Source organism: Nerophis ophidion, linkage group LG17 (assembly GCF_033978795.1).
Source record: "Nerophis ophidion isolate RoL-2023_Sa linkage group LG17, RoL_Noph_v1.0, whole genome shotgun sequence".
Lineage (NCBI taxonomy): Eukaryota > Metazoa > Chordata > Actinopteri > Syngnathiformes > Syngnathidae > Nerophis > Nerophis ophidion.
Window position 1 is genome coordinate 43,409,444 of NC_084627.1, and position 17,505 is coordinate 43,426,948.

Below are 17,505 nucleotides of genomic sequence, written 5' to 3' on the forward strand. Positions count from 1 at the left end.
AATGTAACTTAGATATTGGGTGTCGCTATGTAAAGCGCTTTGAGTCACTTGAGAAAAGCGCTATATAAATTTAATTCATGAATCATTTTTGTGAGCAACAATTATGTGCTCCAATCACTACATCACAAAAAAATAAGAGTTGTCGAAATGATTGGAAACCCAAGACAGCCTTGACATGATTTTATTTTGGGGATGGCGTGGTGCAGTTGGGAGAGTGGCCGTGTCAGCAACCTGAGGGTTCCTGGTTTGATCCCCAGCTTCTACCAACCTAGTCACATCTGTTGTGTCCTTGAGCGAGACACTTCACCCTTGCTCCTGATGAGTGGTGGTTTAGGGCCTTGCATGGCAGCTCCCGCCATCAGTGTGGGAATGTGTGCGTGAATGGGTGAATGTGGAAATAGTGTCAAAGCGCTTTGAGTACCTTGAAGGTAGAAACGCTCTATACAAATATAACCCATTTATCGATTATTTACAAGTGTATTTCAACTTTTGACCAAGACTGTATGTCAGGGGTGTCAAACTCAAATACAAAGTGGGCCAAAATTCTAAACTGAACAAAGCCGCGGGCCAAAGTTGAACAACTTAACCTTTTAGTAAGGACCCAAACAAGTTTTGCATTGAATATTGAACAAGCAAGGCTTATATAACTTTATAGTGACATGCAAAATCGAGTTTTGTTGGTAGCGCGGGTGTATATTGTAGCCTCCCGGAAGACTTAGTTCTGTTGTGTTTATGTTGTGTTACAGTGCAGATGTTCTCCCGAAATGTGTTTGTCATTCTTGTTTGGTGTGGGTTCACAGTGTGGTGTAACAGTGTTACAGTTGTCTATACGGCCACCCTCAGTGTGACCTGTATGGCTGTTGACCAAGTATGCGTTGCATTCACTTGTGTGTGTGTAGAAGCCGCATATATTACGTAACTAGGCCGGCACGCTGTTTGTATGGAGGAAAAGCGGAGGTGATGACAGGTTGTAGAGGATGCTAAAAGCAGTACCTTTAAGGCACGCCCCCAATATTGGGTGGAAAATCGGGAGAATGGTTGCATGATTTTCGGGGGAGGCACTGAAATTCGGGATTCTCCTGGAAAAATCGGGAGGGTTGGCAAGTATGAGAATTAGCGTTGAATGCGGTGATAAAGCAGCACCGCCACTGAATAATACCGGCGGGCCAGCTCTAATGTTAATTTGTTATTGCCTCAAGGGCCAAATGAAATTACACGGCGGCCCAAATTTGGCCCGCCGGCCAGAGTTTGACACCCGTGCTGTATATCATTAGATCAGCAATATCTGCAAAATTGCAGCGACTTATAACTAAAATAAACGAAACATAAGTCACCCCCAACGTTGAATCAGCACCATTGTTTCTAGAAAGTTTGCGGCTTAAAAACATTAAAAAAAGAGCACCCTAGAGTAAGATCTATTCTAGTAGCTGCTGCGTGTTAGTGATGATTAAACATAACATGCGGCACAGATAAACCCACTATGAGAGGATTATGAATATTATTGGAATAAAACTCCCATTTTCCGCTGAGTCCTCAGGGCTGAACATGACTTCTAGTTATTTTGAACGTGCAAAAATGCTTTATGTTCAAAACAGGGAATTCTCCCGGGGCTCCGACACCCCCACACGGAAACACAATTCTCACAGTACCGTACACGTATCGCTTTAAAAACACAACAAATTCCGCTGACTTTGAACCTTGAGGTGTTTGCGGACATCTGAGAATAACTTTAACGAGATTATTATGATAGAAAATTCCACTTTTAGCAAAAGAAGAGTAGCCAAAGACTTTTAAAGGCAGCATGGTCAGAGTGAGTTTGTGGCGAACCCCAAGGCATTGAACAAAGAAAAGGGTACTAATAAAAGGCGCGCACAAGGCGGAGAACAAACTTGGTTATGAACAAAAACACTTACTGTGAGCAAAGTGAACAGAAGTAGACACAGCTACAACGATATATAATAAGGACATTGACAGGTAGTGGTGACAATAATCCAGCCCTGACTGGAGGACAAAGCAGCTTTAAATAGGAAAATCGGGCTGATTGACACCAGGTGTTGCCAGGTGCCAATCAGTCGCAGCTAAGGGGAAACTGCGCTCAGGGAGAAAAGCAGGAAATGACCAAAATAAAAGCGCTGACAGGAAACATAGACATAAACTGAAACAAAACCAAACAGTCAGCAATATGTAAACATGCTTCTAGAACAGGGGTGTCAAACTCAAATACAGAGTGGGCCAAAATTTAAAAGTGAACAAAGCCGCGGGCCAAGGTTGAACAAATTAACCTTTTAATAGGGACCCAAACAAAGTTTTGCATTGAATATTGAACAAGCAAGACTTATATAACTTTATAGTGACATACAAAATTGAGTTTCAAATAACAATATTTTAAAAATATCAATGGCATAATAAATAAAATCAAAATTAAAATTGAATGCCTCTTTTCTATTTGCAGCCTTCTGAGGTAAATATCAAAATAAACTTTTTCCACAGGCTAATAATACATTTGAAAGTAAAGTAACAATAAGGAATGAATCAACCATTCAAGCCTTGAAGTAGCAAGAGAAGATGAATGAATAAAACGTTAATTATTGCTCAGTTTGTTACACTGATTTGCTTAAACAACGCTTATACAACCTAATAGTGCAAAATCAACTTCCAAAAAACAAACGAAAAAACATCACAGAAATCAAATTTAAATAAAAAAATGTAACGCTTCTTTTCTATTTGCAGCCTTCTAATGTAAATATCAACATTCACTTTTTCCACTAGCTAATACATTTTAAAATAAAATAAGGAGGTGGGGGTGGATATTGTAGCGTCCCGGAAGAGTTAGTGCTTCAAGGGGGTTTCTGGGTATTTGTTCTGTTGTGTTCATGTCGTGTTTCGGTGCGGTTGTTCTTCCGAATCGTGTTTGTCATTCTTGTTTGGTGTGGCTTCACAGTGTGGCGCATATTTGTAACAGTGTTAAAGTTGTTTATACGGCCACCCTCAGTGTGACCTGTATGGCTGTTGATCAAATATGCCTTGCATTCACTTGTGTGTGTGTGTGTGTGTGTGTGTGTGTACAAGCCGCATATATTATGTGACTTGGCCGGCACGCTGTATGTATAGAGGAATAGCGGATATAACGACAGGTTGTGGAGAACGCTAAAGGCAGTGCCTTTAAGGCACGACCCCAATATTGTTGTCCGGGGAGAAATTCGGGAGAATGGTTGCCTGCCGGCCAGAGTTTGACTCCCATGTTCTAAAATTAGACTCCCTTTTTAGACCAGTTGATCTGCCGTTTCTTTTCTTTTTCTTCTATGTCCCACTCTCCCTTGTGGAAGGGGTCCGGTCCGATCCGGTGGCCATGTACTGCTTGCCTGTGTATCGGCTGGGGACATCTCTGCGCTGCTGATCCGCCTCCGCTTGGGATGGTTTCCTGCTGGCTCCGCTGTGAACGGGACTCTCGCTGCTGTGTTGGATCCGCTTTGGACTGGACTCTCGCGACCGTGTTGGATCCATCATAGATTGAACTTTCACAGTATCATGTTAGACCCGCTCGACATCTATTGCTTTCCTCCTCTCCAAGGTTCTCATAGTCATCATTGTCACCGACGTCCCACTGGGTGTGAGTTTTCCTTGCCCTTATTTGGGCCTACCGAGGATGTCGTAGTGGTTTGTGCAGCCCTTTGAGACACTAGTGATTTAGGGCTATATAAGTAAACATTGATTGATTGATTGAAGGACTTCCAAGGACATAATTGAGTGTGCTGCATTTCATTTTCATAATCTTCGGCTCCTTGCAACCTTCCTCAGCTCACGAGACCAAAAAAATAAATAAATCAATCAATCAATGTTTATTTATATAGCCCCAAATCACAAATGTCTCAAAGGACTGCACAAATCATTACGACTACAACATCCTCGGAAGAACCCACAAAAGGGCAAGGAAAACTCACACCCAGTGGGCAGAGAGAATTCACATCCAGTGGGACGCCAGTGACAATGGTGACTATGAGAAACCTTAGAGAGGACCTCAGATGTGGGCAACCCCCCCTCTCTAGGGGACCGAAAGCAATGGATGTCGATCGGGTGAAAGTTCAATCCATAGTGGCTCCAACACAGCCGCGAGAGTTCAGTTCAAGCGGATCTAAGACAGCAGCGAGAGTCCCGTCCACAGGAAACCATCTCAAGCGGATCGGCAGCGTAGAGATGTCCCCAACCGATACAGGCGAGCGGTCCATCCTGGGTCCCGACGAGCGGTCCATCCTGGGTCTCGACTCTGGACAGCCAGTACTTCATCCATGGTCATCGGACCGGACCCCCTCCACAAGGGAGGGGGGGACATAGGAGAAAGAAAAGAAGCGGCAGATCAACTGGTCTAAAAAGGAGGTTTATTTAAAGGCTAGAGTATACAGATGAGTTTTAAGGTGAGACTTAAATGCTTCTACTGAGGTAGCATCTCGAACTGTTACCGGGAGGGCATTCCAGAGTACTGGAGCCCGAACGGAAAACGCTCTATAGCCCGCAGACTTTTTTTGGGCTCTAGGAATCACTAATAAGCCGGAGTCTTTTGAACGCAAAAAAACATGTAAATAGAACCCTCAATCCGACATGTGGGACGCAAGAAAAGGTTAATTATTTACAGGATCAGTGGTTGTACATCAATCACGGCCGATCAAATCAACTCCAACAATTCCTTCTTTTTGCATCCCAGAGTTTCCTCCCATGAAGAGCTGACATTTTTCGAACGGTGCCCCCCCCCTCACCACAACATGTGTCACCACGGCGGTCTGTGGTTCTTTGACATCATTACCACCGTGTTCTGCATACATTATTAATGTGCTCACGCCGCTTGAAATATTCTATCTCCTCTATTTTGAAAAAAATAAATAAATAAAATAGTGCTCCACAAGACAAGATCGGGTTCAAGGCAACATGACGACGTTTGACTTTTAATAACATTACTTCGTTCTGTCGACTAAGGGTTTTTTTAATGGGACTATTCATTCTATTTATGTCACTCACAATATATTGCATAATTCAGTGTGTATGGGAAAACTGACAATAAACAACCTTTGAAGTTTTTAAAGTTCAGTTAATAACTTGATGTACTATTTTGTGGAATGGAACAGATACTGTGCAAAATGACAGTTTACATACACTTGTAAAGAACATCATGTCATGGCTGACTTCAGTTTCCAATCATTTCTACAAGTCTTATTTTTTTGTGATGTCCTGATTAGAGCTCATACTTGTTGCTCACAAAATTATTCTCTGCATTTGACCCGTCACCCTTGATCACCCCCCTGGAAGGTGAGGGGAGCAGTGAGCAGCAGCGGTGGCCGTGCCCGGGAATAATTTTTTTCTGATTTAACCCCCAATTCCAACCCTTTGTGCTGAGTGTCAAGCAGGGAGAAAATTTTTGACATGGACTTATTTCTTGGGAAGGCCATTCTAAAACCTTCATTCCAGCCTGATTTAGCCACTCCTTTACCGCGTTTGACAAACAGAAGAAGTCTGACGCTAATGTCAGAGAGAAAATTATTAAGCGCAAAAATTATGACTAAAGTGGTGGAGCTTTATTTTATTGACATTTTAGTTAAGAGACATGTTTATTACTTACATTTAGACAATCTTTATTGTCCCCGAGGAGCAATTTGGTTTGCAGCAGTAGTCATTAAAAACAAGGTTCAACAGTAAAAACAAGGTACAAATACATAAAATAAATACCATACATTACTAATGTATGGTATTTGTTTTAGTACAACATAATACATATAGTGTGAACATTTTTTTGGTTTTTGTAATCAGCCTAACCTAAGCCGAAGGTTTATTTGTTGAATTAATAATATAACCCTTGTGGTTGACACATGCTTTGATATCATTTTACAAATATTAAACTGTAAGTAGGGCAGATATTTAATTTGATTGAATATGATCAAAATCAAGACAGATATGACTAATTCAGTGTTAATATTGGAGTGATCCCCGGGTCCTTCTGTAGTGGAAAAGTTGGATTAAGAACCCCTGCTATGATCCTCTGTGTCATGTCTGTGTGATTATTTTTTGTTTTTTGGACACTCAGTTCCGGTTTTTGCACTTCCTGGTTTGTTTTGTTACCATGACAACTCTTAGTTTTCACCTTGTCCTCATGTCACGCCCCTGTCCTCATGTCTCACACCTGTTTTCATTAATCACCACACTATTATTTAAGCCTGTCTGTTTCTGTTGTTCATCCTGGCAACATCACCTCCTGCACCCATGATATCCATGCTGCTTTTTTCTCATACCCTTTCTCGTCACAGTGGATTTGTTTTAGTTGTTCATAGTTCTGCCATTGTGCAAGTTTTAGTTTATGTCTGTAGTTTATGCCATAGTGCAAGTGTTTGTTTCCATAGCCAAGTTTTGTACCTCCATTGTGAGCGCCTTTTGTTTGCTTTCTTTTTTTTATAGTTTGTTAGTGTTAAAATAAAAAGATGTACCTTCATTCACGCCTTGCTCGTGCCAACTTTCCTTTGCCTCGGGAAAACAATCCACGCCCAAGTCCTAGTCTTGACACTCTGTGATTTTAAAATGTTGATTTCTATTTATTATTTTAATCAGTTGTACCCTTTAAAATCGAATTTGGGCATATTTTTTTATATCGTTTTTAAATTTGTTTTATATCTATTTGTTGTTTTTATTCAGTCATTGGTGGAGCACAGGATAATATTTCAAAATTGTTTTTAATATTGTGTGCAGCATTTTGGAAACATTTCTGTTATTTGAATGTATACAAATAAAGGGGATCGGACTGGATATGTACAAGGACCCTGTAGACCAGGGGTATCAAACATAAGGCCCGCAGGCCGGATCAGACCCTCAAACAGGTTTTATCCAACCCGCGGGATGAGTTGGCGAAGTATGAAAATGAGCCAAAATGTTTAAATGAAAAAAACTGCTGTTCTAAATGTGTCCACTAGATGTCGCAAAAATGATCAAACTACATAAATAACATCCTGTAATTTGATTTTAATATAATTCTTTTTTATCTTGATGGATGGAACATTAACACTGAGTTGACTGATGAACCTTATCACATAATTTATTCAGAAGGTATAGATTACAACAAATAAAGATAGAATACTATCAACCTCAACATATAAATGTAAAAAAATATATATTTTTTTTCAGAATGTGTTCGTTCTATTTTCAAACAAAGAAAACAATCCGAAGTTGTCTTTATTTTTAAGTTATCATGCCGTGATTTTACCAGTCCGGCCTACTTTGGAGTAGATTTTTGACCATGTGGCCCCCCATCTAAAATGAGTTTGACACCCCTGCTGTAGACGGAAATTAGCCTGGCATTTTAACATTTTATATGTTCATTAATGTGCATTAATGGGGCGGCATAGCTCGGTTGGTAGAGCGGCCGTGCCAGCAACTTGAGGGTTGCAAGTTCGATTCCCGCTCCCGCCATTCTAGTCACTGCCGTTGTGTCCTTGAGCAAGACACTTTACCCACCTGCTCCCAGTGCCACCCACACTGGTTTAAATGTAACTTACGTATTGGGTTTCACTATGTAAAGCGCTTTGAGTCACTAGAGAAAAGCGCTATATAAATATAATTTACTTCACTCCACTATAACAAATGGCGACTTCCTATCAGGAGTTGTAATAGACATCTTTTAACAAGTCATAGGCCAAAGTTAGGATGGAGAAAATGATTCTGTAGCAAATGCGTCACGTACAGGTACCCGGACCGGTGTTTGGGGACCACTGCTATAAGCTACTGTATATGGTCTTTGAGGACTTGTATTGCATCAGCGTGGCTAAAAAAAAGAAGATTGCAGCAACAAGAGCAGACACCAAGAGGCTGCGAGATGACAAGCCGCCAGATGGTCTAATGACCACAGGAAATATTACAGCTGGCAACCACACACACACACACACACACACACACATACACACACATTCATGACACCGGTCGTTTGAGGACCGGAGAAGAGCAACCGCCATCCACCTAAGGGGCTCCGCTCCACATTGGGCACATTTAGATGGATTTGCATGGTCAAAAAGCTCCCCTATTTGTTGCAATATTACCCAGAGGCCAAGTCTTTTTTTAAAGGCCTACTGAAACCCACGACTACCGACCACACAGTCTGATAGTTTATATATCAATGATGAAATATTAACATTGCAACACATGCCGATACGGCCGGTTTAGTTTACTAAATTACAATTTTAAATTTCCCGCGTTTTCTTGTTGAAAACGTCGCGGAATGACGACTCGTATGATCGCATAATCACACAGTAATTTGGACATCTGTGTTGCTGAATCTTTTGCAATTTGTTCAATGAATAATGGAGACAATAAAGAAGAATGCCGTCGGTAGAAAGCGGTGATTGCAGCTGCCTTTAGCACCGAAACACAGCTTTAACACGGAGCGGTCAAGCCAACATGTTTCTCTACGTCAACCGACAAGTTTTTGAATGGGAAAGTTGTGATATTAAGTCGGCTCTTTCTGGAGACTTCAGTGGATTATGGGACTTCCTCCTGCAGTTCAAAAAGGCAGCTGTGATTTTGGCTCCTCGGCTTCTCTAGGAGACACTGGCATTCACCGCAGCCCTCCGACTTTCAGGTGTGACTTTACAATCTCACTAAAACACTATTAAAACAATAAGCAGATAAGGGATCTTCCAGAATTATCCTAGTAAATGTGTCTGATTACATCTGAAACGGTCTCACTGCCGCCTGGAGCCGTCACTTTTTCTTTTTTTTTTTTTTTTTGTGCTTCACTCTAACTTTCCTCATCCACAAATCTTTCATCCATTCATTTTCTACCGCTTATTCCCTTTTGGGGTTGCGGGGGGCGCTGGCGCCTATCTCAGCTACAATCGGGCAAAAGGCGGTGTACACCCTGGACAAGTCGCCACCTCATCGCAGGGCCAACACAGATAGACAGACAACATTCACACACTAGGGCCAATTTAGTGTTGCCAATCAACCTATCCCCAGGTGCACGTCTTTGGAAGTGGGTGGAAGCTGGAGGAGGGAACCCAGGCTTTCACAGGGAGAACATGCAAACTCCACACAAAAAGATCCTGAGCCTGGGATTGAACCCAAGACTGCAGGACCTTCGTATTGTGAGGCAGACGCACTAACCCCTCTGCCACCGTGAAGCCCCAAATCTTTCATATTCGCTCAAATTAATGGCGAAATTGTCGCTTTCTCGGTCCGAATAGCTCTTGGTGCTGGAGGCTCACATTATAAACAATGTGAGGATGTGAGAAGCCTTATTGAGCACATCGTCTGCTACTTCCGGTAAAGGCAAGGCTTTTCTTATTAGCGACCAAAAGTTGCGAACTTTATCGTCAATGTTCTCTACCAAATCCTTTCAGCAAAAATATGGCAATATCGCGATATGATCAAGTATGACACATAGAATGGACCTGCTATCCCCGTTTGAATAAGAAAATGTCATTTCAGTAGGCCTTTAAGTGAAGTGTGAAGTGAATTATATTTATATAGCGCTTTTCTCTAGAGACTCAAAGCGCTTTCCATAGTGAAACCCAATATCTAAGGTACATTTTAATCTCTCTATTGGTGGGGATATGAAGAGCTGAAAAAATGCTGATTGAATCTCATCAACTCGTGAGACAGCACATCTTGTAGAACCGGGAGTCATTTTGATCACATTGGAAGATCATAGTCTGCCTCAGCTTGGGTGTGGTGATGTTGACCATCTTATGTTACCGTCCTTAGATGCCCATGTCCCCTCCGTGGATGATGATTGCTGCATTCTTGGTTTTCATCTGTTGGAGGAACAACGGCAGACTCGTCGTCTGAATCCTCCTCATTGAAAGAAAATTGACAATCTGGATCAGCAATAACATTGTCCTCTGTCTCTGAAAAATCCTCTTTCTGAAATCTCTTCCTCTACATCACTATCCCAGTTACAAATCTGTGATAAAGCCTCCTCCGATGCCATCCTTCTGCAGCTCATTTTTGGTGAGTTTGTCAAAGAGATGACATGAGAACAGTGACAAGAACAAGTGTGAGAAAGTTCCCTCTCTTCACACACCTGGCTCTGGGTCTCAGAGGCAATCAAAATACAAACAATTGTACATCAAAGTAAAAAGTACATCAAAGAGACATGTTTATTTTGGATCTGAAACGCTATTTACCCACATTAAAACGTATGGGTCAAAATGACCCGCAACATCATCTTTGTGTATAAAATATGCAAGACATTCCACTACACATCAAAGTGTCCAGATTTTACCCACCAGTTCATGACCCTAGATGAGGAAAAGTCCCCAAATTTCAGCAAGAAAAAGAAAGGATAACCAGTACTTTGATCAACTCAAAAACTGAAATGGGTCAAATTGACCCTTAACATAGTAAATAAATAAATGATAAATGGGTTGTACTTGTATAGCGCTTTTCTACCTACAAGGTACTCAAAGCGCTTTGACACTACTTCCACATTTACCCATTCACACACACATTCACCACTGATGGAGGGAGCTGCCATGCAAGGCTCCAACCAGCACCCATCAGGAGCAAGGGTGAAGTGTCTTGCTCAGGACACAACGGACGTGACGAAGTTGGTACTAGGTAGGATTTGAACCAGGGACCCTCGGGTTGCGCATGGCCACTCTCCCACTGCGCCACGCCGTAGAAGAGTTAAACCAGTGTGGGTGGCACTGGGAGCAGGTGGGTAAAGTGTCTTGCCCAAGGACACAACGGCAGTGACTAGGATGGATGAAGCAGGAATCGAACCTGCAACCCTCAAGTTACTGGCACGGCCACTCTACCAACCGAACTATACCGCCCAGTGTCTGATATAAGAAACTTGTGTTCTGGGGTTGTCACTGTGAAAGATTGAATCCTGAGGAACAGAGTGTGAGACAATGGTACGACTCCGGCACAACGCCGCAGTAAACAAACTCAATTCTCACGGGATCTGGGCGTCTACGTCCCAATTCTTCCAATGTGTCGCTTTTGCTATCCCTTCCAGTCTTTCGTTTCCACCCCCCGTTTCAGTCCTTTCTGTTATCTCTCTCAAGGGTCTCTATGAAATATTCTGACCAAGCTCCTACAGGGAACACATAATTAGAAACCACTGAACCGTGACTCTGACACGGGGGCTTTTCTCCTATCTGTTTGGACAAGGCAGCATGCGGAGCAGGCGTGGGGGGGGGGGGTTAGCCGTAAAACATCTTTATGGCCCGAACGCTACACCCGCCTGAAATGGGGGTGTCCAACATTACGTTTTTAGATGGATAACAGAAGAAGCGAGGAGGAGCCGTAGGACGGTTGCAGAAGTCTGACAGATCGGGCACGGAGGTTGCAAGAGCGGAGAAAGCAAACTGAGAAGTCGGAGCTGTGACTTGACAACGTTGATATTCAATGACCCTGAAATGATGTTCTCGGTTGTCTACACACCAGGATTTCCAAGGCTGAAGAAGATAATATCAATATGGAAGTTTATCATACTTGCTAACCTTAAAACTGGGGCGGGGCGTAATTGGGGGCATGATTAAGAGGGGAGGAGTATATTTACAGCTATCCATTTACTACCGCTTATTCCCTTTGGGGTCGCTGGTGCCTATTTCAGCTACAATCGGGCGGAAGGCGGCACCTCATCTCAGTATGTGTAGAAATCTTTATTAGGGTCCGCAGGCCCATGGCAAATCAAAATACAAACAATTGGACATCAAAGTAAAAAGTACATCAAAGAGACATGTTTATTTTGGATCTGAAAAGCTATTAACCCACATTAAAATGTCTGGGTCAAAATGACCCACAACATCATCTTTGTATATAAACTCTGCAAGACATTCCACTACACATCAAAGTGTCCAGATTTTACACACCAGTTCATGACCCTATATGAGGAAAAGTCACCAAATTTCAGCAAGAAAAAGAAAGGATAACCAGTACTTTGATCAACTCAAAAACTGAAATGGGTCAAATTGACCCTTAACATAGTAAATAAATAAATGATAAATGGGCCTACGGACCCTATTGAAACTGCTGTGTTTTATTATTATCCCGCACATTCGCGCTGTAATTTGACCCCCTTAACATGCTTCAAAACTCACCAAATTTGACACACACGTCGGTATAGCAAACTTTCCCAACATATTGAGCAACCAATCCCCCAAAATGAAAATTGCGCTCTAGCGCCCCCTAGGAAAAAAATTACAGACAAAACTGCATGTAACTTCTGTTAGGAATGTCATAGCGACATGAAACAAAAAAATCCTATGTGGGTCTGACTTAGATCCAATTTTCATACACTCACTTCTTTCAGCAAAAATCTACAGGAAGTTGGCAAAAACCCCTTCAAAATAAAAATTTTCACAAAAAAAGCAATTTTTGCCTCTTTGCGCTGTAATTTGACCCCTTCAAAATGCTTCAAAAGTCACCAAACTTGGCGCACACATAAGGACTGGCGAATATTGCGATCTAATGAAAAAAACAAACCCCAAAACTCAAAATTGCGCTCTAGCGCTATTTTTGAATAAAACACTGAAAAAACTGCTCCTAGGAAGAAAACACTGACTAAACTGCTTGTAACTTCCGGTAAAAATGTCGAAGAGACATGAAACAAAAACTTCTATGTAGGTCTCGCTTAGACCTACATTTCATAGATTGACAACCCCCAACAAAAATCAACAGGAAGTTTGCAATCCCCCCTTCAAAACAAAAGTTTTGTAAAAACCGGTCACCTTTCTTCAAACATTATTACCTCTGAGTGCGTTTGTGGTTTTGGCTTCAAACTCGCACAGGAGAGAGATTGAACCCTTCTGATTAAAAGTATAGAACAGAGTTTTGATAAGTTCTCAGGTTTTGATTTTACGCGCCTTCGAAGAACCCCTGTGCAAAGTCTCCTAAAAAATGTCATTTTTGCCTCTTTGAGCTGTTATTTGACCCCATTAAAATGCTTCTAAACTCACCAAACTTGATACACACATCAGGTCTGGCAAAACTTGTGATCTGATGAAAAAACCTAACCTCAAAACTCAAAATTGCGCTCTACCGCCCCCCTAGGATTACAACACGGACAAACTGCTTCTAGGAAGAAAACACAGACAAAACTGCTTGTAACTTCCGGTAGGAATATCAGAGAGACATGAAACGAAAAACATTATGTAGGTCTCACTTACACCTACATTTTAATAATTATCATACTTTATCAAAAATCAACAGGAGGTTTGATATGTTCACTTCAATACAACAACTGCATTACTTTCACAATGCATTAGATTCTCAAAATAGTGGCACCAAGGCGTCTTGTAACGCTTATCCGGTCGTGGGTCTCGGGGGCAGCAGCCAAAGGCAGACCCGACCAACGCTGCTTGCAGCTGTAATTTATAATAGAATCACTTGTTTATTTTTCAACAAGTTTGTAGTTATTTCTATATCTTTTTTTTTCCAAATTGTTCAAGAAATACCACTACAAACGAGCAATATTTTGCACTGTTATACAATTTAATAAATCAGAAACTAATGACAGAGTGTCAGGCTTTCCCCTGACAGTTTGTCTGTTTTAGTTTTTCCTCTGTGTTTAGTATCTCCTGTGTTTAGTTCCTGTCTAGTGCTCTTATTTTGTCAGCTTCCTGTCTTGTTCCCTGAGTGCTGTGTTCCTCCTCAGCTGCTGCTGATTGGCACCTGGCCACACCTGTTGCCAATCAGCCCGCTCCTATTTGTACCTGCTTTGTCTTGTGTCAGTTGCTGGATCATTGTGTTGTCATTCGGACTTGTCGTTGCCGTATGTTGCTCTTGTCGTGTCTGTGATTCTTTTCAGCTATTACCTGTCGTGCTACATTTTGTCCTGGTCGTTGTAGCGGGGTTTGACAACAAATAATCCTGACACATAGTGCCGTATTTTACTTCATCTTTTTTTTTTCGACCAAAAATGCTTTGCTTTGATTAGAGGGTACTTGAATTAAAAAAAATGTTCACAGGGGGTACATCTGAAATGGGGGTTCTTCCGAGGATGTCATAGTCGTAATGATTTGTGCAGTCCTTTGAGACATTTGTGATTTGGGGCTATATAAATAAACATTGATTGGATGCCACCCGAACGCCTCCCTAGGGAGGTGTTTAGGGCACGTCCAACCAGTAGGAGGCCACGGGGAAGACCCAGGACACGTTGGGAAGACTATGTCTCCCGGCTGGCCTGGGAACGCCTCGGGATCCCCCGGGAAGAGCTAGACGAAGTGGCTGGGGAGAGCGAAGTCTGGGTTTCCCTGCTTAGGCTGTTGCCCCCGCGACCCGACCTCGGATAAGCGGAAGATGATGGATGGATGATTGATTGATTGAAAAAAAGTTGAGAACCACTGCTCTAAAAGCCTTGGATGTTGTTGTCACATATGCAAGCACAGTAGATGGCAGTATTGTCCTGTTTAAGAGTGTCACAACATTGCTGTTTACAGCAGAAAAAAATGATTTACGGTAGACGGAAACGTGACTGCTGTTGTTGTGTGTTCTTGCCGTGCTGGGAGGACATGAATGAGACTGCTTAACAATAAACCCACATAAAAAACCAAGAACTTGCCCTCGATCATTCTACAGTTATAAGATAATTGGGTAAGCACTCTGTTTTTACTGTAGGAAAGCAGACGAGAAAACAGGCTGCCGACACGTCACTGGGGTCCGCATGGAGCTGGAGGGGACGTGGCCTCCAGCTCCGCCTGAATTTTGGGAGATTTTCGGTAGAAAATTTGTCCCGGGAGTTTTTTAGGCGAGGCGCTGAATTTCGGGAGTCTCCCGGAAAATCCAGGGGGTTGGCAAGTATGAAGTATATCTCCCTGAGAGTTGGTGTTATGGTGCATGCTTCCTATTCCGACTTGTTTGCACAGAAGACTGGACTTGACATCAATTGTTCTCAAAAATTAGTACAAGTATGGAGTGATACCTACTCAGTGGCTTAGTGGTTAGATTGTCCGCCCTGAGATGGGTAGTCTGTGAGTTCAAACCCCGGCCGAGTCATACCAAAGACTACAAAAATGGGAGCCTTTACCTCCCTGCTTGGTACTCAGCATCAAGGCCTGGAATTGTGGGTTAAATCACCTAAAATGATTCCTGGACGTGGCCACCGCTGGTGCTCACTGCTCCCCTCACCTCCCAGGGGTTGAACAAAGGGATGACTCAAATGCAGAGGACACATTTCACCACACAATCATTGGTACTTTAACTTTAGCTTTAAAAGGGTTCAGGTAGAAGTAAAACATAGTCATCAAAATAATTACTTGAGTCAGAGTAAGTATTCTGTGAAAAAACGACTCCGGTACTGAGTAACTGGTGAGACTCTGATTTGTTTAGTAGCTCGTTTTTGATAATTGCACCTGAACTATAGTGTGTGTATGTATTTACAGTCCTGATCAAAAGTGTACATACACTTGTAAAGGACATCATGTCATGGCTGTCTTGAGTTTCCAATCATTTCTACAACTCTTATTTTATTTTGATGTAGTGATTGGAGCACATATTTGTTGCTCACAAAAAACATTCATGAAGTTTGCTTCTTTTATGAATTTATTATGGCTCTACTGAAAATGTGACTAGGTCAAAAGTATACATACAATTTTGCTTGCATGTCCCTTGGCAAGTTTCACTGCAATAAGGTGCATTTAGTAGCCATCCACAATTGAGTTTTGACCACTCCTCTTGACAAAATTGGTGCAGTTCAGCTGAATGTGTTGGTTTTCTAACATGGACTTGTTTCTTCAGCATTGTCCACACGTTTAAGTCAGGACATTGGGAAGGCCATTCTAAAACCTTCATTCTAGCCTGATTTAGCCATTCCTTTACCACTTTTGATGTGTGTTTGGGGTCATTGTCCTGTTGATTATTTTAGTTTGTCCTGAAGAATTTGGAGGTAATCCTCTTTTGTCATTGTCCCATTTACTCTCTGTAAAGCACCAGTTCCATCCATCCATTTTCTTCCGCTTACCCGAGGTTGGAAGCCCAGACGTCCCTCTCCCCAGCCACTTTGTCCAGCTCTTGCCGGGGGATCCCGAGGCGTTCCCAGACCAGCCGGGAGACATAGTCTTCCCAACTTGTCCTGGGTCTTCCCCGTGGCCTCCTACCGGTTGGACGTGCCCTAAACACCTCCCTAGGGAGGCGTTCCGGTGGCATGCTGACCAGATGCCCGAACCACCTCATCTGGCTCCTCTCGATGTGAAGGAGCAGCGGCTTTACTTTGAGTTCCTCCCGGATAGCAGAGCTTCTCACCCTATCTCTAAGGGAGAGACCCGCCACCCGGCGGAGGAAACTCATTTCGGCCGCTTGTACCCATGATCTTGTCCTTTCGGTCATAACCCAAAGCTCATGACCATTGGTGAGGATGGGAACGTAGATGGACCGGTAAATTGAGAGCTTTGCCTTCCGGGTCAGCTCCTTCTTCACCACAACACAACAGTTCCATTGGCAGCAAAAACAGGCCCACAGCATAATAAACACCACCATGCTTGACGGTAGGATGGTGTTCCTCTCACCTATTCTCCTCCAAAAATATAGCTAGGTATTGTGGCCAATGAGCTCCATTTTTGTTTCATCTGACCACATAACTTTCCTCCAGTAGGTCTTATCTTTGTCCATGTGATGTCTGACACTTTATTGCAGTGAAACTTGCCAAGAGACATGTAAGCAAATATGAACATTGCTGTATGTATACTTTTGATTGTTCACATTTTCAGTAGAGCAATAAAAAAATCATAATAGAACCAAACTGTATCAATGTTTTTTTTTGTGAGCAACAAGTATGTGCTCCAATCACTCTATCACAAACAAATAAGAGTTGTAGAAATGATTGGAAACTCAAGACAGCCATGACAAGATGTTCTTTACAAGTGTATGTACTAGAGATGCGCGGTTTGCGGTCTGATCCGCGGATAAACCGCGGGTCAGGCGGGTGACATGACGAAAAAATAGATTTTAATTAGATTCGGGCAGTTGAACCATCCGGAAATATTTGATATACATGGCTCAGGGATCGGTATCCTTTACCATTCAAAGAGCCATTTAAAACCCAAGTCACAAAGCGAAGAAGACAATAGGAGACGCTAATATTCTCTAGAATGACTACCGGCAGTCACCCAGTTAATAAGTATTAGGGCGTGCTATGAAGCCATTGACTTTGTGGTCCTCTACAACATGTACGATCTGCTTGCCAGTCCAGCATCATGTTTTGTGTGGCTTCCGCGGCAACACGCACACGACTGCAAGGCATACTGGGTGACACAGAGTACACTAATGGTTGTGATATAAACAATTTTAACACTCTTAGTAATATGCGCCACGCTGTGAAGCCACACCAAACAAGATTGACAGACACATTTCGGCAGAACATCCTCCCAGTAACACAACATAAACGCAACACAACAAATACCCAGAATCCTTTGTATCCATGACAAATCCTGACTATGCAATATCACCCCTACGTCCATATGTTTGAATGGCGTCATTGTGGTGGCATCACAATTAGGGGGTCAGGGTTTGACTTTGTGGCCGGAGAGCTTTATT

At 42.5% G+C, this 17,505-nt stretch overlaps 1 protein-coding gene across 2 annotated transcripts in view; it reads left to right on the plus strand.

Annotated features, from left to right (window-relative positions):
* Window positions 1-17,505, plus strand: part of cntfr (ciliary neurotrophic factor receptor) — a 723,314-nt gene that overhangs the window by 92,754 nt on the left and 613,055 nt on the right. The gene's annotated exons all lie outside the window — the stretch shown is intronic.